The sequence below is a fragment of the Hyperoodon ampullatus genome (genome assembly GCF_949752795.1).
Source record: "Hyperoodon ampullatus genome assembly, chromosome: 8".
Classification (NCBI taxonomy): Eukaryota; Metazoa; Chordata; class Mammalia; order Artiodactyla; family Ziphiidae; genus Hyperoodon; species Hyperoodon ampullatus.
Window position 1 is genome coordinate 55,700,722 of NC_136921.1, and position 24,523 is coordinate 55,725,244.

The 24,523-nt window shown below is 39.2% G+C and overlaps 1 pseudogene across 1 annotated transcript; it reads left to right on the top strand.

Annotated features, from left to right (window-relative positions):
• The first annotated feature begins 2,536 nt into the window (after positions 1-2,536).
• Positions 2,537-3,494, top strand: LOC307057506 (large ribosomal subunit protein uL4-like; annotated as a pseudogene). Its single transcript has one exon. The product of its transcript is annotated as a large ribosomal subunit protein uL4-like (transcript).
• The last annotated feature ends 21,029 nt before the right edge of the window (positions 3,495-24,523 follow it).

Consider the following 24,523-nt stretch of genomic DNA (forward strand, 5'->3'; position numbering starts at 1 on the left):
CTGTAGAGTCACTACATTAGCCAAGAAAGAATTATCCTCATTTTACAGATGAGGTAAGTACTTTGAAACATGATTTCATCAATAAGTTGTAATGAATCCACTAGAATAGGCCTGCAAGTACTTAGGGTATTAATCTTTTAACCAAGACAGGCTATGATCTGCAATCTCCTAACCTAACCAATGTTAAGAATGGCTGGGTATCACGTTGCAAACTAAAATCTCTTCATACAGATTTGTCTGTGATGTCAAGCAAGAATGTGCGGCTGTGCTCTACATAGGGTCACTGAAGAATCCTGGTTTATTGTTCCCATTCTTTTATCTTTAACAGAAAAAGAAGCCCTTCTCTTAAGGGCTCTGTATTGCATCTCCCTTGGACACAATAACAGGACAAGCCAATGAGGCTAATCACCTCCAGGGGAATGGAGAAGATACTCAGGTAATTTAAAGAGCTGTCAGTAGTGGGGGAGAGACAGAGAGTGGAAAACTAGTGAAGAGTTTCAAGTCCTCCTCTTTATGTACTTGATACAAAAGATGAGAAACATTCACAGCCCTCATGGAGGCTGCAGGGCATTGCTCAGCACCGGCAAGCTCCATTCACAAGTAGTTGCACAGTGGGGCTGCCGTTTTCTATATGAACAATTCCAACTGCAGTTGTGCAACGCTGCAGCTCTGGTGGTCTTCATCATGTGGAATAATTGCCTCTAATTTTAGTATTTCTAAAAGAAACTTATCATATTTTAGATTTTAACTGAAGAATAAGATACAATGTTTCACACAAACTAGAGCACCAAGTAAACAGAGACCTTAAGTAAAAGGAAAAAAGAAATCCTATAAATTTATTTTTAACCTGAAAAACTGTGTTTTGTTGATTTTATTCTTTAAACAGATCTTAAATTTGTCAGCTTTTCATCTGCATTGTATCTTTGAAATATCATAACACTACACCAGCATCTTGCCTCATCCTAAGATTCAGAATAGATGAAAAATTATTTTTAAGTACTAAATAGTAATCCCAATTCCTTAGCTTCCTAGATTTCCTTTAAAAGACCAATTTCCTATCAATTTGCAGAAACATATAAATGTACACATGACTTAATATTTGGTATGCTTTCTTCACTACCATTGATCAATCTGACTCTAGGCATTATATACCATCTATTCATTTAGTCCATCTCCCAAACAAAATGAATATATTTATAATTAAAGTTTAAAATTTTAATAATTATACCAAGGTAGAAATTGAAAAATAGCATGTCACCATTAACCACTCTTAAGGACACAAAATATTTCCATAACTCTGTAAGGACAAACCTTTCAGTTTTGTCTCTTTTCAAACAAGTTTAAGATTTTGATTGCAAATAATTTGTAGAAACCCTAGTAGGGATATGCTGAGTGCAGATACATGGTGCTGGATTTATTTGAATTCAATTCAAATACAGAATTGATCTTCCTTCCTGGCAGTTTTCTGAAATGTACATTATGGTTTTGTTTAGTTAAACCAGTTATGACACTTGAGCCTCTGAAATGCTAATATACCTGTACCCAGCCTTTGAGTGTGTTGATTTTGCTTCTTTGGTGGAATAAGTTTCAATCCCTTTCATGCAGAAAGCCAAGATGAGCAGATATTTGTATAATGTATATGTTAATTAAAACATATTGTTCCCTGGGGGCTGGGGAGCAAAGAACGTGTTACTGTGAGCATGTTAAGGCAGACAATCACTCATATCAAATTCAAGAGCAATAGGGCAGGATGGTATATTGCTAGTTGCTCAAAAGTGACATGTTATAATAATACAGTTTAAAAAATAAGAGAAAGTCATGCTTTAAAAATCAACTTGGATGCCTTAATGTAACAGAAATGTGGTTTCTGTCAAATACTGTGTCACCAAGGTGCTATAATTGCTTAACCTGACAAATTTTCTTCACAGCTATGCTCAGCTCATGGTTAATGGATTTATGTTACCATAAAGAATTAGCTTTTTCATATGAGCTGAAAATCATCATCACACTGTCACCATTCTGCCCACTAGAAGAAAACCATGGGCTTGCAGATTAAGAGACAAAAGCCAGTGTGTCCCAGTTGTTGCTATACTTTCATGCCAGCTCAATACACATAGCAAGCAATGCCTGTCTGTAAAGACAATGCATCAGAAATCCTCTGGGCTTCAGGCAGCCATCCCAGAACACGTGCACATCCAGCTTGCTTTTCATCTGGTCATTGGTCCAGTTCCCAAATTTTGAGAAATGTTTGTTTTTGTTCTAGTGTTGGTACCTGTCCCCCAGATAGCCATCAAGAATTCTGGGTTGGAATTGCCAACAAATTCACTCTTCTTTAGACTAGCATGACCTTGCTGCTGGTACCTCCACAATCCACACCCAGTAAGTCCATTCCTTGCTTTGAAGAGTGAGATGTCCAATAAGTGTGTGTGTCTTAGAAAGAAAACAGAAGGGATGCCACAAAGTTTCAAAGTGACCTACAGTTTTATTTATGAGGTAGTATTTAGCCCATGATTATGGCCAGGGTGCTTTTGGAAATATGTATTGTGGGCTGCATGTTGGCATCAACCAAAAACACTGGCACAACTGGCACCCACAGAATGAACACAACACAGGAGTGATGTGCCATTTGCTGTGCCCTGTCTCAGCCTTGCCAGTGCTGGTCCTGTCTAAAGGTCATCATACTGAGGAAGTTTCTGAACTTCCTTTGGTGGCTGAAGATCAAGCTGAAGGCTACCAGAAGACCAAGGAGGTTATCTTGCTTCTTAAGAAGCTTAGGGCCTGGAATGATACCAAAAAGGTCTATGCCTCTCAGCAAATGAGAGCTGGCAAAGCAAAATGAGAAGCTATAATTGTATCCAGCACAGGGGGCCCTGCATTATCAAGGACTTCAGAAATATTCCTACAATCACTCTGCTTAAAATAAGCAAAGTGAACATGTTGAAACTTGCTCCTGGTGGGCATGTGGGACGTTTCTGCATTTGGACTGAAAGTACTTTCCACAAAAGGATGTGACGTGCATGGCACTTGGTGCGAAGCTGCCTCCCTCAAGAATGACTGCAACCTTCCCATGCATAAAATGCTCAATAGAGACCTTAACAGAATCTTGAAAAGCCCAGAGATCCAAAGATCCTTCCAAGAACCACGCAAGATTCATCACAGACTCCTACAGAAGAATCCACTTAAAAACCTGAGAATCATGTTGAAGCTAAACCCATATGCAAAAACCATGCACTGGAACATCATTCCTCAACAGGCCAAGAATCACAAAGTCCAGGTAGACAAGGCAGCACTAGAAGCCAAATCAGATGAGAAGGGGGTTCCAGGCAAGAAGCCAGTGGTAGTGTAGAAAGAAAAGAAGACTGTTGGTGTTTAAAAGCTTTGGAGGGAAAGAAAAAAAGGCTGTTGCTACCAAGAAACCACCAGCTGAAAAGCCAGCAGAAAAGAAATCCACAGAAGAAGGCTGCTGCATAAACTTAAATTTATTTATTCCATAAAGGTCAAATCATTTTGGACAGCTCATTTTGAATAAAGATCTGATCAAAGAGGCAGTGAGAAACAAACCAAAAAAGACGGGAGGAAAAGTTACAAAGATTGTGAAATCAGAAAAAAGAATTATTTACAGATAAACAGCTGTCTCAATAGATAATGCAAAGGAATATACAAACACACTTAAAATTGTAAGTAAGAGAATTTAGTAAGTTAGACAGAGAGGAAATCAAAATATTGATGTCATTGGTTCAAGATGGCAACATAGAAAGATCCTGAACTCACCTCCTCTCACAGACACACTGGATCTACAGCTACATATGGAACAATTTCCTCTGAGAAAAACCTAAAAACTAGCTAAACAATGACTACACATCAAGTGAACTACAAAAAACCCACAATAAAGTGGGTAGGAGAAGCTGAGACACAATCTTGCCATAAAGCCCACCCCTGGAGTAATGAATGACCTCCATCAGGAGCTTCTCCCTGTAGAGTGAAGGGTTTGAGCTCCACATTGGGCACCCCAACTTTTAAGACCTGCACCTGAGATATGAGCCTCCAAACATCTAGCTTTGAAAACCACTGGGGGTCATGACCATGAGACCCACAAGGCAATAGCAATCTGAGAAATGGCTTTTAAAGGGCTCACACACTCGTACTCCCTTGCCCCAGGGAAACAGCTGATCTTGCCCAGACTTTATATGAAAGAAGCTCATTTGCTACTCTTAAAGCATCAGCCTGAGGGGCGGGCATCTAAATGACCATATACCTAGAAGTCTGCTGGGATCATCTCTGGGGTCAGGGGCTGGTGGGCACCATCTTCACTTACCATCTTTTTTTCTTTTCTAAAACCCTACCTAGGCTTTCCCCCTCACTCCCTGGAGGGTGCCATCTTTATGCTCGCCTCTCCCTCTTCCTGTCTCCAGCCATAAAACACCACTCTTTTCTTTTTCTTTCCAGCGGCACTATCCTTATGCTCCCCCTCTGCCTCACTCCAGCCAGCAGTTACCACCTGCACACTCTCCCTCTGCCACACTCCAGTGTGCCGGTATCTCTCAGAGGGGAAGTTTTACATGTGTCTGGTGCTCTTGGTTTCTTCTGTGGTTCTCTGGTTTTTGTGGGGGCCACCCTGGGCATGTGCCTTGATCACCTGGCTCTGGAGGTCAGGGGGACAGTCCTGTGGGACTGTAACAATCGGACGGATGGCTCTTGGCAGTTTACCACCCCCAGGGCACTGCACAGACAGCAGAATGAAACACACTTCCAATCTTTCTGAGAAAGAGGCCTATTTGCTTATCCTGGAGCTTTGGTCTGAGGGTCAGGCTTCTGGTTTGGTACACATCTAGGGGCATGCATAGGGGCTATCAGAAAACAAAGGACAGTAGAGACAGTCTTTGCACTCTCCCTCTGCCTTACTCCAGCTTGCCAGTATTCCCTAGAAAGGAATTTATACCCTTGTCTGGTGCCCCAGTTTTAGTGGCTGCTACCAGGGGACAGCTCTACATCACCTGGCCCTGGTGGCCAGTGGGTTTATGCTCACAGGTCCCATAGGACTATAAGCAACCGACAAATAATTCTTAAAGAGCGACCACTCCTAGGGCTCAGCAAAAGGCAATAGACCCAGGAGCTCAATCTTTCTGTGAAAGAGGCCTATTAGTTTCTCATCATAGCTTCAGCCTGAGGAGCAGAATTCTAATTAAACACATATCTAAGGGCTGAGTATAACGCTTTCCAGAAACCTTGAAGAGTCAGCATTATATGTGTGCTCTCCCTCTGCAGTGCTCTTGAGCGCCAGTGTCTCTCAGAAGGGAGCTCTGACACACATCTGGCACCCCAGTTTCTATGACTGCCACCCAGGGGACACCCCTTGAGCCCCTGGCTCTGGTGGTCAAGTGGCTTGCATTACTGGGTCCCAGGGACTGCAACACCCCTGCAGTTCTTGGCAGGCTACACCCCCAGGGCACTGCACAGATAGCAGACTGAAACACACCCCAAGTCTTTCTATGAAAGCAGCCTATTTGCTTGTTCTGGAGTTTCAGCCTGAGGGCCAGGCTTCAGGTTTGGGCACACACTGAGAGGCCTGTGGAGGTGCTCTCAGGGAATGTAGGCCAATGGATGCTATGTTTGCACTCTCCCTCTGCCTTGCTATAGTTCCCCAGTATCACCCAGATAGGAGTTTATACACCTGCCTGGAGCATGGATTTTTGCAACTGACACCCAGGTGATGACTCCAGATGGCCTGGCTCTGGTGACCAGTAAGTCATACACTTGTGGTCCCACAGGACTATATATATTTGATCATTTTAAAAGCTGCTGCCTTAGGATCTGGCTTGCATCAGCCTGAATCTAGGTGCTGACTGAGATCCTCCCCTGTGGGATACTGACAGGTCCTGGCAAATACTCAACTACTGGAAGCTATTAGAAATGAAATAGGCTGCTGGGACAATCATAAAGGTTTGAAAGATAACCAAGAGCTAGGGAAGGGTTGAACAATAAGGTTAATCTCCTACACAAGACCACTTCCTCAAGGCTGGGAGAGTTACCTGTTTCATGTAATACATAGAAACTACCACAAAGAGTCAAGTAAAATGAAGAAACAAAGGAAATGTTCCAAACAAAATAACAAGATAAAACTCAGAAAGAAACAAAAGAAAAAAATGTAATGAAACATAGATAAGTAATTTACCTGATAAAGGGTTAAAAGTAATGGTCATAAGGATGCTCACTGAACTCAGGAGAAGAATAGATAAATATGGTGAGAACTTCAACAAAGAGACAGAAAATATAAGAAAGTCAAATAGAAGTCACAGAGCTGACGGATATAACTACCAAACTAAAATTACACCAAAGGGGTTCAACAACAGAGTAGATGAAGCAGAAGAATCAGTGAACTTGAAGACATGGCATTTGAACTCATCCAATCAGAGCAGAAAAAATAAAAAAGATTAAAAATAAAAGTAAAGATAGCTTAAGAGACTAATGAGAAAATATCAAGCAGACTAACATTCACATTATAGGGATCCCAAAAGGAGAGAGGGAGGGAGGGAGGGAGGGGTGGTGGGAGAGAGAGAGAGAAAGGGGGAGAGACAGAGAAGGAGAGAGAGAGAGAGAGAGAGAGAGAGAGAGAGAGCTGCAAAGGTCCATTTTTATGTTGATTTTTTAAAAAAATACTATAGTACTCCACAATCCATGGTTGAATTCACAGATGTGGAACCATCTATACAAGTGGCTGACTATAAAGTTATATGCAAATTTCTGATTTCATGGGATGTCAACACCACTAACCCCTGCATTGTTCAAGGATCAACTGTATAACATTTGTCAATATTTATTCACCCAGCACAGGAGCACCTAAATATATAAAGCAAAATTTACCAGACCTAAAGAGAGAAACAGACAGCAATACAATAATAGTAAAGGACTTTAATGTGCCACTTACATCAATGGCTAGATCATCCAAACAGAAAATCAATAAGGAAACATTGGCCTTAAATGACAGGTTAGACCAGATGAACTTGACGTATACAGAACATTCCATCAAAAGCACATTCTTTTCAAGTGCACATGGAGCATTCTCCAGGATAGATCATATATTAGGCCACAAGAGAAGTCTTAATGAATTTAAGGAGACTGAAATCATATAAAACATCTGTTCCAACCACAATGGCAAGAAACTAGAGATCAATTACAAGAAGCAAACTGAAAAAATTCACAAATTGTGAAGATTAAATAACATGCTACTAAACAACCAATGGGTCAAAGTAGAAATCAAAAGAGAAATTAAAAAAATACCTTGAGAGAAATGATAATGGAAATACAACATACCAAAACTGGGAATGCATCAAAAGCAGTTCTAAGAGGGAAGTTTATAGGAAAACATGATTACATCAGTAAACATGAAAAACCTCAAATAATCACCTCAGGGAAACAGAAGAACAAAGACCAAAGTTTGTAGAAGAAAGAAAATAATAAAGATCAGAGCAGAAATAAATAAAATTGAGATTAAAAACATAGAAAAGATCAATGAAACTAAGAGCTGGTTCTTTGAAAAGATAAGCAAAATCAACAAACCTTTGTCCAGACTCATGGAGAAAAAAAGAGGGCCCAAATAAATAAAATCAGAAATGAAACAGATGTTATCACTGATGCCACAGAAATATAAAGGATAAGAGACTACTATGAACAATTATACGTCAATAAATTCAACCATCTAGAAGAAATGGATCAGTTTCTAGTAACATATACAACCCACCAAGACTGATTCACGAAGAAATAGAAAATTTGAACAGACTTATTACTAGTAAGGAGAGTAAATCAGTAAACAAATACCTCCCAACAAAGAAAAGTCCAGGACAAGATGGCTTCACTGGTGAATTTTACCAAGCATTCAAAGAATTAATACCACCTCTTCTCAAAGTCTCCAAAAAATTAGAAGAGAAGGGAACACTTCCTAACTCATTTTATAAGGCCAGCATTACCCTCATATCAAATCAGACAAGGAATTCAAAAGAAAAAAAATTACTGTCCAATATCCCTGATTAACATAGATACAAAAATCCTCAACAAAATATTAGCAACCCAAATTCACAGTATGATCAAGTGGGATTTATTCCAGAGATGCAAGGATGATTCAACATCTACAAAATCAATAAATGTAATGCACCACATTAGCAAAATGAAGGATAAAAAAATTATATCATCTCAATAGAGGGAGGAAAAGCATTTGTCAAAATTCAATATCCATTTATGCAAAAACTCTCAACAAACTGGGTATTGAGGGAACATAACTCAACATAATAAAGGCCATATATAACAAAGCTACAGCTAGCATGATTTCATTATCAGCAGTGAAAAGCTGAAAGCTTTTCCTTTAAGATCAGGAACAAGACAAGGATGCCCACTCTCATCAGTTTTATTCAAAATAATATTGGAATTTCTATCCAAAATAATTAGACAAGAAAAAGAAATAAAAGTCATCTAAATTGGAAAGAGAATTAAAACTTTCATTATTTGTGGATGACATATTATATATATAAAAGCCCTAAACTCTCCATCAAAATAACTGTTAGAACTAACAAAATAATTCAGTAAAGTTACAGGACACAAAATCAATATACAAAAATTAGCTGCATTTCAATACACTAACAAGTAATAATCAGAAAGACAAATTAAGAAAAGAATCCCATTTACAACTGCATCAAAAAGAATAAAATACCTAGGAATAGCTAGTGGGAAGCAGCCATGTAGCACAGGGAGATCAGCTCAGTGCTTTGTGACCACCTAGAGGGGTGGAATAGGGAGGGTGGGAGGGAGATGCAAGAGGGAGGGGATATGGGGATATATGTATATGTATAGCTGATTCACTTTGTTATACAGCAGAAACTAACACAACATTGTAAAGCAATTATACTCCAATAAAGATGTTAAAAAAAATTATGGCCAAACATATGTCCCACAAATCAATCACACACACACACACACACAAACCTAGGAATAAACTGAATTAAGGAGGTAAAAGACCTGTATACTGAAATCTATAAAACATTAATGAAAGAAACTGAAGAAGACACAAACAAGTGGAAAGATATTCTGTGCTCATAGATGGGAAAAATTAGTACTGTTAAATTGCCCATACTACTCAAAGCAATCTACAGATTCAATGCAATACATATCAAAATTCCAATGGCATTACCCACAGAAACAGAACAATCTCAAAATTTGTATGGAACCAAAAAAGGCCCTAAAAACCAAAGCGATCTTGATAAAGAAGAACAAAGCTGGAGGCATCATGCTCCCTGATTTCAAACTATATTACCAAGTTAGTAATCACAACAGTATGATATTGGCATAAAAACATACACATAGATCAATGGGACCAGAAATAAACCCATGCTTATATGGCAAATTAATTTATGACAAAGGAGCCAAGAATATACAATGGGGAAAGTCTCTTCAATAAGTGGGTTGGGAAAACCAGATAGCTACATGCAAAATGATGAAACTGGATCCCTATCTTACACCTTACATAAAAATCAACTCAAAATGGATTAAAGACTTGAATGTAGCCATGGAACTCTAAAACCATGAAACTCCTAGAAGAAAATATAGGCAGTAAGCTCCTTGACATTGGTCTTGCTGATGATTTTTTTTTGGATCTCTTATCAAAGCAAAAGAAATAGAAGCAAAAATAAACAAGGGGGACCACATCAAACTAAAAAGCTTCTGAACAACAAAGGAAGCCATCAATAAAGTGTAAAGACAACCTACCAAATGGGGCAAAATATTTGCAAATCATATAACTGATAATGAGCTAATCCAAATACATAAAGAATAGATTTAACTGAATAACAAACAAAAAACAAAATCCAATTAAAAATTAGGCAGAACATCTGAATAGATCTTTTTTCCCAAAGATCACTTACAGATGGCCAACAGGTATGTGAAAAGATACTCAACATCACTAATCATCTAGGAAATGCAAATCAAAACCAGGAGATATCACATACCCACTAGAATAACCATTTTCAATAAAACAATAATAACAAGTGTTTGCAAGGACATGGATAAAAGGGAACACTTGTGCACTGTCAGTGGGAATGTAAATTGATGCAGCCACTATGGAAAACAGTATGGAGGTTCCTCAAAAAATTTAAAATAAAACTACCATATTCCAGCAATCCACTACTGGGCATTTATTCAAAGAAAAGGAAAACACTAAGTTGAAAACATCTCTGCACCCCCATGTTCATTGTAGCATTATTTATAATAGCCAAGAAATGGAGACAACCTAGATGTCCATCCATGAATGAATGGGTAAAGAAATTATGGTATACTATGTAATGGAATATTATTTGGTCATAGAAAAGAATAAAATCTTGCCATTTGCAATAACATGGGTGGACCTTGAGGGCATTATGCTAAGTGAAATAAGTCAGACAGAGGACAAATACCAATGATCTCTCTTATATATGGAATCTTAAAAACAAAGTAAAACAAACAAGCTCATAGCTTCTGAAAATAGTTTGGTGGTTGTCAGAGGTAGGGTTTTGGGGGTGTGTAAAATGCATGAAGGAGGTCAAAAGGTAAAAACTTAGAGTTATAAAATAAATAAGACCTGGGGATGTAATGTACAGCATGGTGACTATAGTTAATAATACATTAGTGTATAATTAAAAGTTACTAATAGAGTAAATCTTAAATGTTCCCATCATAAGAAAAAAATTTGTAACTATGTATGGTGGCAGATGTCAAGTAGACTTATTGTGGTGATTATCTTGTAATACGTACAAATATCGAATCATTATGTTGTACACCTGAAACCAAAAATATATCGACGTCCACTGCAGTTCCTTATACCAACAAAAATATAGTTAGAAATGCAATTTTTAAAATGCCATTTTAAAGAGTAAGCCCCTCCAAAATCCCTAGGAATAAATTCAACAAAGGATATATAAGACCTTTCTGTAGGATAATAGTTTATTTAGAGGCAATAAAGAAAACTCAAATAAATGGGAGTCTTAGATGTTTTCCATGACTTCTCCAGACCTACTCTCAATTCTTCTCCAATTCTGGAAGACTGAATTTATGGACTACATAATGGGCTCCCTTGAACTCTGGATTCTTAGACATCAGCCAATAAGAGGTAACTGCAGGAGATCAGAGAGCAAATAGAGAGTATTTATTCATCCAACCACCTCCCTGCTGGATTGCAATGGATTGATTACATCCTTCTAGTGAAGGCTACAGCTTCTGTCAAGTGACTCTCTCGTAAGACTAGAGATTCCCCCTCCTGGTTCTGGTTCCCACTCCCTCTGTCTCTTGTCCTTTGCCCCTTCAGACATAAGAGAGATACTTGCTCGTGACTGTTGGTTTCCCTTAATCCTGCTCACTTACTTTAAAATATTTTTATTAAACTCAAATTAATCAACTGAGTAAGATACTTCTTTTCTGCTTAAATTCTGAGGGATCAAGTAATTTGTACAAGTGACCCTAGGAAACGGGACTCTAGTATTGCATTGCTCATATGTTTAAGAAGAACACAAATTACTTTCTTGCTCTAGTAATTGATGACAATGTAATGGATTCACAAATACCCAGATTAACACTTGTGGTAAAGTGTCATGGAATGAAAATAAAGTGTAACACATTGAGAGATCATGTATGACTCTTCATTGTTATGATGACAAAAGTGATTAAAAAGATGCAGGAGAGTGCAAACAAGGAAAAGAAAGAAATCAAAGGCCCTGAATGCCAACTTAGAACTTAGGTGAAAAATTAGAACACCTATATGCCAGCTGGTGAATCCGGACAATTATGGCTGAGACATAAGCCCAAGTCTTGATTATAAGCATGGGACTCTGAGATATGGGGGCAGGGCATTTAAGCAGACAAAAATAATCTTGTGAACTTTAAACCAGGAGTCCCCAACCCCCGCCACACAGCAGGAGGTGAGTAGCGGGGAAGCGAGCGAAGCTTCCTCTGCCGCTCCCCATTGCTCACATTACCACCTGATCCCCCCAATCCATGGAAAAACTGTCTTCCATGAAACTGGTCCCTGGTGCCAAAAAGGTTGGGGACCGCTGCTTTAAACCATCAAATACCCCTAGGACTCCTTTACCAAACAGACACCTCCTCTCCACATCTTTTTTTTTTTTTTTTTAATGGAACTAGCTTTCTCCCTCCATAGAAACATTTGAAAGTTGTTATCGAAGAAGATGCCAACTCTTCTCAGGACCAATTACCATCACTACTTACTTCCTAGAGGCTCATAGGAGAATTAGATCACAATATCAAGTATAGACCTGGTGAGAAAAATGAAAATATTCATCAAATTTGTTTAGGCAGGAATCTGAGGAGCATTCATGTGAGTAGATTCTAGGGATGTTAGACCAAAAATGCAAAACAATATAAGATTTTATTAACCTGAGTTTATATTGTCACCTAGAATTCATGATTTAATGTGTTACCTTGAGCATCTAGGAGTCATATTAATAGACATCTAGGTTGGCTAATTTAAGCCTGGATTCAATGGTGGATTAAACCTGCTCTAGAAGAAGAGAACAAAAGCTCAAGGAGATGGAGATGTCTGAATGGAACTACTTTGAAGCTGCTCAGCCACCCACTAAGTTTATCTTCATGGAAGGCTCAGAAATGCATTAAGAAATACATTGGCAAATTGGGAGAGTGATGTCACAAAGATGGTGTCAGAGGTTGTTCCTGACCTCACTTCCCCTTCCAAGTACAACTAAGAACTATTTATGGACACTGAAAATCCTAGCACATGGGGGTGTGGCTGAAGCACATCCTGCACCTCAGAGACAGAGATGGACAGCATTAGAAGGGTAACAATAATGGCTACACACTGACCACCTCGCCCTTCGCCCAGGCTGGCACAGCACCAAACCTAGAGGACTCCCCTGAGCCTACAGGTAGTTCCTCTGGTGGGATAAAGAGAACCCGGGGTGGACATCTGGCTCCCCCAGCTGGCTGTTAACTAAACTTATTGTGGTAATCATTTCACAATATATGTAAGTCAAGTCATTTACTGTACACCTTAACCTTGTACAGTGTTCTATGTCAATTATATCTCAAAAACACTGAAAGAAAAATTTAAAAAGAAATACATTGACAAAAGAGCACCAGCTTCCAGAACAAGTTCTCTGGTAGCTAACTTCTGCAGGTCAGAGATAATGCTGGAGGATGCTGCAATGGAATTGAGATCTCTGTTTTTAAAGAGAATATAATAAGACTCTACATGGGAAGGGGCAGGTTGTTATACTGAAAAGTCAGCAACAAAACTTTGGCACAATATTCACCAAAATTCACAGGAACAGTGTGATAATCAGAATATTCTGACCCATAGGGGTCTGTGGTGATTGTTAATTGATCACAAGTTCCCTAGAAATAAAATAGATTGAGAAGTCGGACCAAGATGGTGGAGTGGGAGGTCATGGAGCACACCTTTCCCCATAAACTCATCAAAAATACATCTACATGTAGAACAATTCTTACAGAAAACTAACTGGAAACCAGCAGCACTCCTATATAATCAAGAGATTTCCACATAACCAGGTAGATACAAAAGGGGTATCACGTTGGGACCAGTGACCCTGGGAGGAATATGAAAGGAAAAGAAGGGCAGCAAGGGCAGATCCTCACCCTGGGGAGTCAGCAGGTTGAGCCTCAAACTGGGAGTCCCAGTCCTGGGGTCCCCTGCAGAGGAGACAAGCCCCCTTGGTTGCTGGGAAAACCACTAGGGTAGATAAAAGGGGTGGAGAAGCCTAGATTCCACTTGCAAGGAGTGTGTGGGTGCCATCTAGCAAGTAGACAGGGCAGAAAGAGTTCTTCACCGGCAGCTGTCACCTTGCTGCACTCCCCAGTCCAAGCTGGGTGAACAGCCCTGCTCTACTCACTCCACACCACTGCTTGGTGAGGGATCTGGGGCAGACAGGTCCTGGGAGAAGACTTGATCCAGGGATGCAGAGGAGGCTCAGGGGCCTGGGGTGTGGTCCAGGAGGGCCAGCAGCAGCCAGTGTTGATACCCTATCAGCACCACAGAAGCAACACAAATTTCTGATAGCAGTGCCACCCCTTCAATTCCTGCAGCCACGATGGCCCGAACCCCAGCCCCAGCCTAGCAAATGTGTCAGCCTCACCTACCCTATGCCACAGTCTGGTACTAGATCTGGGACAACCACAACAGGGCAAGGGACACAACCTTGGCCTTCATCAAAGCAGAGCAGTGAACAGCTGCACAGGCAGCATGCTGAACCTTAGTGAGTGCACAACCCTCACTTATTTCAGCACTCCCCTCCTTTGGGGAAAAACATTCACTCTAAGGGAACAGAGCCTGCTCAAACTTGACCCTCAAGGCTTCCTTAAGCCCTCAGGGCTGCCTTAAGCCCTGCACAGGCTTTAGCACTCCAAACCAGGAACAAGGATACCCATTCCTGCTGCTTCTATTTAACATATTTTTGGAAGTCCTAGCCCCAGCAATCAGGCAAGAAAAAGAAATACTGTATCCAAATTGAAAAGGAAGAGGTAAAACAGTCACTCTTTGCAGACGACATGATACTGTGTATAGAGAACACTAAAATCTCCACCTAAAAACTATTAGAATTAATAAATGAATTCAGCAAAGTTACAGCATATAAGATTAACATACAGGGCTTCCCTGGTGGCGCAGTGGTTGAGAGTCCGCCTGCTGATGCAGGGGACACGTGTTCATGCCTTGGTCTGGGAAAATCCCACATGCCGCGGAGAGGCTAGGCCCGTGAGCCATGGCCGCTGAGCCTTCACGTCCAGAGTCTGTGCTCCACAATGGGAGAGGCCACAACAGTGAGAGGCCCGCGTACCAAAAAAAAAAAAAAAAAAAAAGATTAACATGCAAAAATCTGTTACATTTCTATACACTAATAATGAACTATAGGAAAGAGAAAGTTTTTAAAAATCCTGTTTAAAATTACATCAAAAAGAATAAAAAAGCCTAGGAATAAACTTAACTAGGGTGGTGAAAGACCTATACTCTGAAAACTATAAAATACTGATGAAGGAAAATGAAGATGATTCAAAGAAATGGAAAGATACCCCATGCTCTTAGATTGGAAAAATCAATATTATTATCAATAAAATGGTCAACCTACCCAAAACAATCTACAGATTTAGTGTAATCCCTATCAAAATACCCAGGACATTTTTCACAGAATTAGAACAAATAATCCTGAAATGTATATGGACCCATGAAAGATCCTGGATTGCCAAAGTAATCTGAGAAAAAAGAAAAAAGCTGGAGGTTTAACCCTCCCAGACTTCAGACTATATTACAAAGCTACAGTAATCAAAACAGTATGATATTGGCTAAAAGCAGACACACAGGTCAATGGAACAGAAGAGAGCCCAGAAATATACGTGTGCACCTAAGGTCAATTAATTTATGACAAAGGAAGCAAGATTATACAATGGAGAAAAGACAGTCCCTTCAACAAGTGGTTCTGGGAAAGCTAGACAGCCACTTGTAAACCAATGAGATTAGAATATTCCCTCCCACCATATACAAAAATAAACTCAAACTGGATTAAAGACCTAAATGTAAGACCTGAAACCATAAAACTCCTAGAAGAGAACACAGGTGGAACACTCTTTGACATAAATCATAGTAATATTTTCTTGGATCAGTCTCCTAAGACAAAAGAAATAAAAGCAAAAATAAACTAATGAGAACTAATTAAACTTAAAAGCTTTTGTACAGCAAAGGAAACCATCAACAAAATAAAAAGACAACCTACAGAATGAAAGAAAATACTTGCAAACAATGCAACCAACATATACATACAACACAGTATCAAAAAAATAACCCAATCAGAAAATGGGCAGAAGACCTGAATAGACATCTCTCCAGAGAAGACAAGCAGATGACTAACAGGCACACACAAAAAAATGTTCAATGTTGCTATTTATTAGAGAAATGCAAATCAAAACCACAATGAGATATCACCTTACACCTGTCAGAATCAAAGTCTACAAATAACAAATGTTGGAGAGGATGTGGAGAAAAGTGAACCTCATACATTGTTGGTGGGAATGTAAATTGGTGCAGCCACTGTGGAAAAGAGTATGGAGTTTCTTCAAAAAAACTAAAAATAGAATTACCATATGATCCAGCAATTCCACTCCTGGGTGTATATCCTGGAAAAATGAAAACACTAATCCAAAAAGATACATGCACTTCAATGTTCATAGCAGCACTATTTACAATAGCCAAGACACAGAAGCAACTCAAGTGCCCATCAACAAGTTATTGGCTTAAGAAGATGTGGAGATTATATATATATATATATATATATAATCTCCATAAATTATTACTCAGTCATAAAAAAGAATGAAATATTGCCAATTTCAGCAATGTGTATGGATCTAGAGAATATTATGCTTAGTGAAATAAGTCAGATAAAGATAAATACTATATGATATAATTTATGTGTGGAAACTAAAGAAACAATACAAATGAATGTATATACAAATCAAACAGACTCACAGACACAGAAAACAAACTTGTGGTTACCAAAGGGTGGGGTGGACAAAGTATGGCTATCGGAGTAACAGATACAAACTACTATACATAAAGTAGATTAGCAGCAAGGACTTACTGTATAGCACAGGGGATTATACCCAATATCTTGTAATAACCTATAATGGAATATATTCTGTAAAAATACTGAATCACTCTGCTGTATACCTGGAACTAACAAATATTGTAAATCAACTATACTTCAATTAAAAAATAGATTAAAGTTTATTAAGGCAGTGCTTTACATATATAGGGAGAAAGAGTCTATGTCTGGTGGCACAGATCTGACTAAGTACAGTAGAGAAATGTGGCCTCTTATAAAATGCCCAGACTTCAACTAATTTAAGGGACCTAGAATCCCTTGATAGAAAAGCAGACCTTACAATGTAACCAGAGCAGTATACTAAAAATCATAGATCAAGCCTGACCCAGAGATGCCTGTGGCCATTTCCCACTATTTCTGTGCATTACACAAGTAGAAATGCACAGACCTTCTGGATATAATTAGGTACTGGCTAGTCACTAATGCTAATCCCTAGGTACTGAAAATATTAATATGTTTCACAAATCACAGAGGGGACTTACAGAGGTCAGGTGATAGGTAGACTGATGACTCCAATCCATCTCAAAAGCTCAAAGACATCCTGTGATGATTTACGCTGTCCAAGAATTAAGACTTGGTATAGATTTAAGAAGTAGAGAACAGTAGTTTTCAAATCTTATCATACACCAGAGTCACCTGGAGGATTTGTTAAAACACAGATTGCTGGGTACCACCTCCAAAGTCTCTGCCTCAGTAGGGCTTTGATGGAGCCCATCAATCTGCATGTCTAAGTTTCTAAGTGATAGCAATGCTTCTAGTCTGGGCATCATATTTTGAGAACCCTACCTATCATAATAGCCCTTGTTCTTTGGTTCAGGTAACCAACTGGTGTTCTAAGTCAGCAGTCCTCAAAAAATGATCTTCTGACCCTCATAATGAGAGCCATTCATTCCCTTTTATCTTGTCTGAACAGTGCAAAAGCCATCATGTTTTCTAATATACATCAGCACAAACTTAATGAGGCAATGATGTCAATTACAGTGGTCTTCGTGAATGTGGCAGTTTTCAGGAACAAAACAACACATTCCTTGGCACCTAGTATACAGATATTAACTTGATGATTTCTTCCCTTATTACTATGTGCAAAGTTAGTTAGAAGCTGTTTGTCCTCACATCTTTTGGACAACAATATGCTAATATTATCTTGTCACTGAACTATACTAACCCTCCTATTCTCTGTCCATAATATATTCCAAAGGGAGCTTGATTTTCCTGATAGCCAAAAAAATATTATTCTGGCTCCTTATATTGATAACATTTTCCTCTTTGAACCTAATGAGTAAGAACTAACAAATGTGTGCCAGAGGTGGGCACCAAATACCCATGAACATTTAGAGACCTGCCACATTGAGGCTTCTGGACCCACTGATCTGTAACACTCTGGAGAATCTTCTATAAAATATAAAAACAACACCACAAAACAATAGCAACAAAAATCCAACCACCACCACCACCAAAAAAACCCTGCTACACAGTCATCTATCGGTATGGGCGGGAGATTGGTTCCAGGATCCCCACAGATACCGAGATCTGTGGATGCTCAAGTCCCTTATATAAAATGGTGTAGTGCAGTCAGCCCTCCGTATCCATGGGTTCCGCATGGTTTCTCACAGAGGATTCTGTGAGAGCAGAGCCCGTGGATAGGATGGCTGACTGTATTTTGCTGGCTCACCAATGAAGAAAGAGACCCAATGGTAGTGGTACTCTAAATTTGGGGATAACTATCATTTATTCCAGCACACTGTTTCAAGGTGTTTACTGTGTTAACTGAAAGCCTCCTGATTTTGAGTGAGGCCTTGAAGCAAAAAGGCTCTGCAGCAAGTACAGAATGCAGTGCATGCTGCCCTGTCATTTGGGACTTGTGACTTGTAGACATACTGTTTTGGGAATATCTGTGCTAGAGAGATGCTGAATAAAACATCTAGCAAACTCCCATAGAAGAACCACAGTGCAGACCCTGAGCAGTCTGGAGCTGGGTTATGTCCTGCTGGCCTTCTTTATCTGACAACTATACTCCAGTTGGAAAGCAGCCTCTGCTTTGCTGACTGGGCACTAGGAAAAACTGAATACATGACTACAGGGTACCAAGTATATATGCAATCTAAATCACTTATTATGTACTTGGTGTTGTACATTTACGAATCATAAAATTGGGACATTTTCAGCAGTCATTGCATTGTAAAGGGGAAATTGCACACAATCCAACACTAGCAATCCAGAGTGTGTGGGTAAAATGCACAAAGTGTTTCAGATTTCAGTGCCTACTCCTTCTGTTTCACTGTCTCTTCCTCATCCAACTTACAGCCTCACGGAAAATACTGTAAGACCCGTTAATGGAAAAGGAAAAAAGGAAAGATCTGCATTATTAATTGTACATACACAGTGTTCTGTCCTAGGTGGAAATGGAAAAAAGAGGAAGAGAGTGGTGATGGCGTATCTTCCCAGTGGGTTGGTTTTCCACTTTACATAAGATGGAGATGGCTCATGGTAAAGACTAACACCAATTCCTAGGTGACACTATATGCTCGCTGATAAATTACAGACTTGAAAAAAGTTGACAATGAGGTCTGAGAGTGAAGTAAGTTGATGTATATCTTGGCACAGAGTATAAAAATATTCTACATAAATACCCACCAGAGGTTATCCACATCAGACACTCTCAATAATTAGATGCACAACATTCATTCTCTGAAGTCAGCCTCTCTCTCCAGGCACTCTGATGTTTGCTCAATGAGCTCATGTGCAATGAGCCCCTGATAGAGGGGGTAGAGGCTATATAGAGCTCAGCAGCCTGAAATTTCTCTCACCAAAGCTCAAACTCATTGTGTGCAAAACCTGTTAATAACAGAGACCAACACTGAGATCCAAATGGCACCATTTCCAAGGAAACCAGCTAGGCACTAGATGGCTGATTGCTTCTAACAGACCTCTCATCAGAAGGGGAACAAAGAACTAACTGCTGAACAGGCATCAGCTGGAAGACACTGGAACTCACCAGAAAAGATATCCTACATCCAAATACAAAGGAGACACCACAATGAGATGGAAGGAGGGGCACAATCACAGTAAAATCAAATCCCATAACTACTGGGTGGATGACTCACAAAATGGAGAACACTTATACCACAGAAGTCTACCCACTGGAGTGAAGGTTCTGAGCCCCATGTCAGGCTTCCCAACCTGGGGGTCTGGCAATGGGAGGAGGAATACCCAGAGGATCAGACTTTGAAGGCTAGTGGGATTTGATTACAGGACTTCGACAGGACAGGAGGAAACAGAGACTCCACTCTTGGAGGGCACACACAAACTAGTGTGTTCATCAGGGCCCAGGGGAAGGAGCAGTCACACCATAGGAGACTGAACCAGACCTACCTGCTAGTGTTGGAGGGTCTCCTGCAGAGGCGGGAGGGGGGGTGGCTGTGGCTCACCATGAGGACAAGGAAACTGGCAGCAGAAGCTCTGGGAAGTACTCCTTGGCATAAGCCCTCCTAGAGTCCGCCATTAGCCCCACCAAAGAGACAAGGTAGGCTCCAGTGTTGGGTCTCCTCAGGCCAAACAAACAACAGGGAGGAAACCCAGCCACACCCATCAGCAGACAAGTGGATTAAAGTTTTACTGAGCTCGGGCCACCAGAGCAAAACCCAGCTCTAACTATCACCAGTCCCTCCCAGCAGGAAGCTTGCACAAGCCTCTTAGATAGCCTCATCCCCCAGAGGGCAGATAGCAGAAGGAAGAAGAATTACAATCCTGCAGCCTGGGAACGAAAACCACATTCAAGAAAGATAGACAAGATGAAAAGGCAAAGGGCTATGTACCCGATGAAGGAACAAGATAAAACCCCAGAAAGACAACTAAATAAAGTGGAGATAGGCAACCTTACAGAAAAAGAATTCAGAATAATGATAGGGAAGATGATCCAGGACCGCAGAAAGAGAATGGAGGCAAATATCGAGAAGATGCAAGAAATGTTTAACAAAGACCTAGAACAATTAAAGAACAAGCAAACAGAGATGAACAATACAATAACTGAAAAAAAGAATAAACTAGAAGGAATCAGTAGCAGAATAACTAAGGCAGAAGAACGGATAAGTGACCTGGAAGACAGAATGGTGGAATTCACTGCCATGGAACAGAATAAAGAAAAAAGAATGAAGAGAAATGAAGACAGCCTAAGAGACCTCTGGGACAACATTAAATGCAACAACGTTCGCATTATAGGGATCCCAGAAGGAGGAGAGAGAGAGAAAGTACCCGAGAAAATATTTGAAGAGATAATAGTCAAAAATTTCCTTAACATGGGAAAGGAAACAGCTGCCCAGTCCAGGAAGCATAGAGACTCCTAGGCAGGATAAATCCAAGGAGAAATACGCAGAGACACATAGTAATCAAATTGACAAAACGTAAAGACAAAGAAAATTTATTGAAAGCAGCAAGGGAAAAATGACAAATAACATACAGGGAACTCCCATAAGGTTAACAGCTGATTTCTCAGAAGAAACTCTACAAGCCAGAAGGGAGTGGCATGATATACTTAAAGTGATGAAAGGGAAGAACCTACAACCAAGATCACTCTACCCAGCAAGGATCTCATTGATTTTGATGGAGAAATCAAAAGCTTTACAGTCAAGCAAAAGCTAAGAGAATTCAGCACCACCAAACCAGCTCCACAGCAAATGCTAAGGGAACTTCTCTAAGTGGGAAACACAAGAGAAGAAAAGGACCTAGAAACACAAACCCAAAACAATTAAGAAAATGGTCATAGGAACATGCATATCAATAATTACCTTAAACGTGAATGGATTAAATGCTCCAACCAAAAGACACAGCCTCACTGAATGGATACAAAACCAAGACCCATTTGAATACTGTCTACAAGAGACCCACTTCACACCTAGGGACACATACAGACTGAAAGTGAGGGGATGGAAAAAGATATTCCATGCAAATGGAAATCAAAAGAAAGCTGGACTAGCAATACTCATATCAGATAAAATAGACTTTAAAATAAAGAATGTTACAAGAGACAAGGAAGGACACTCGTAATGATCAAGGGATCAATCCAAGAAGAAGATATAACAATTACAAATATATATGCACCCAACATAGGAACACCTCAATACATAAGGCAACTGCTAACAGCTCTAAAAGAGGAAATCGACAGTAACACAATAATAGTGGGGGACTTTAACACCTCACTTACACCAATGGACAGATCAACCAAACAGAAAATTAATAAGGAAACACAAGATTTAAATGACACAATAGACCAGATAGATTTAATTGATATTTATTGGACATTCCATCCAAAAACAGCAGATAACACTTTCTTCTCAAGTACACATGGAACATTCTCCAGGATAGATCACATCTTGGGGCACAAACCAAGCCTCAGTAAATATAAGAAAATTGAAATCATATCAAGCATCTTTTCTGACTACAATGCTATGATATTAGAGATAAATTACAGGGAAAACAACATAAAAAACACAAACACATGGAGACAAAACAATACATTACTAAATAACCAAGAGATCACTGAAGAAATCAAAGAGGAAATCAAAAAATACCTAGACATAAATGACAATGAGAACACGACGATCCAAAACCTATGGGATGCAGCAAAGGCAGTTCTAAGAGGGAAGTTTATAGCAATAAAAGCCTATCTCTTGAAACAAGAAAAATCTCAAATAAACAATCTAACCTTACACCTAAAGGAATTAGAGAAAGAAGAACAAACAAAACCCAAAGTTAGTAGAAGGAAAGAATTCATAAATATCAGAGCAGAAATAAATGAAATAGAAACAAAGAAAACAATAGCAAAGATCAGTAAAACTAACAGCTGGTTCTTTGAGAAGATAAAATTGATAAACATTTACCCCAACTCAACAAGAAAAAGAGGGAGAGGACTCAAATCAATAAAATTAGAAATGAAAAAGGAGTTATAACAGACACTGCAGAAATACAAAGCCTCCTAAGGGACTACTACAAGCAACTCTATGCCAATAAAATTGACCACCTGGAAGAAACTGACAAACACTTTAGAAGGATATAACCTTCCAAGACTGAACCAGGAAGAAATATAAAATACGAACTGATCAATCATAAGTAATGAAATTGAAACTGTGTTTAAAAATCTTCCAACAAACAAAAGACCAGGACAAGATGGCTTCACAGGTGAATTCCATCAAACATTTAGAGAAGAGCAAACACCTATCCTTCTCAAACTCTTCCAAAAAATTGCAGAGGAAGGAACACTCCCAAACTCATTCTATGAGGCCACCATCACCCTGATAACAAAACCAGACAAAGATACTACAAAAAAAGAAAATTACAGAACAATATCACTGATAAAAATAGATGCAAAAATCCTCAGCAAAATACTACCAAACAGAATCCAGCAACACATTAAAAGGATCATACACCATGATCAAGTGGGATTTATCCCAGGGATGCAAGGATTCTTCAATATACACAAATCAATCAATGTGATACACCATATTAACAAATAGAAGAAAAAAACCCATATGATCATCTCAATAGATGCAGAAAAAGCCTTTGACAAAATTCAAAATGCGTTTATGATAAAAACTCTCCAGGAAGTGGGCATAGGGGGAACCTACCTCAACATAATAAAGACCATATACAACAAACCCACAGCAAACATCATTCTCAAAAGTCAAAAACTGAAAGCATTTCCTCTAAGATCAGGAACAAGACATGGATGGCCACTCTCACCACTATTATTCAACATAGTTTTGGAAGTCCTAGCCATGACAATCAAAGAAGAAGAAATAAAAGGAATAGAAATTGGAAAAGAAAAAGTAAAACTGTCACTGTTTGCAGATGACATGATACTATACATAGAGAATCCTAAAGATGCCACCAGAAAACTACTACAGCTAATCAATGAATTTGGTAAAGTTGCAGGATACAAAGTTATTGCACAGAAATCTCTTGCATTCCTATACACTAATGATGAAAAATCTGAAACAGAATTTAAGGAAACACTCCCACTTATCATGCAATAAAAAGAATAAAATACCTAGTAATAAACCTATCTAGGGAGACAAAATACCTGTATGCAGAAAACTATAAGACACTGATGAAAGAAATTAAAGACGATACAAACAGATGGAGAGATATACAATGTTCCTGGATTGGATGAATCAATATTGTGAAAATGACTATACTACACAAAGCAATCTACAGATTCAATGCAATCCCTATCAAATTACCAATGGCATTTTTTACAGAACTAAAGCAAAAAAATCTTAAAATTTGTATAGAGACACAAAAGACCCCGAATAGCAAAGCAGTCTTGAGGGAAAAAAAATGGAGCTGGAGGAATCAGACTCCCTGACTTCAGACTATACCTCAAAGCTACAGTAATCAAGACAATATGGTACTGGCACAAAAACAGAAATATACATCAATGAAACAGGATAGAAAGCCCAGAGTTAAATCCACACACCTATGGTCAACTAATCTATGACAGAGGAGGCAAGGATATACAATGGAGAAAAGACAGTCTCTTCAGTAAGTGGTGCAGGGAAAACTGGACAGCTACATGTAAAAGAATGAAAGTAGAACACTCCCTAACATCATACACAAAAATAAACTCAAAGTGGATTAGAGACCTAAATGTAAGACCGGGCACTATAAAACTCTTAGAGGAAAACATAGGAAGAACACTCTTTGACATAAATCACAGCAAGATCTTTTTTGATCGACCTATAGAGTAATTGAAATAACAAAAATAAACAAATGGGAGCTAGTGAAACCTGTAAGCTTTTGCACAGCAAAGGAAACCATAAACAAGAGAAAAAGTCAACCCTCAGAATGGGAGAAAATATTTGCAAATGAATCAA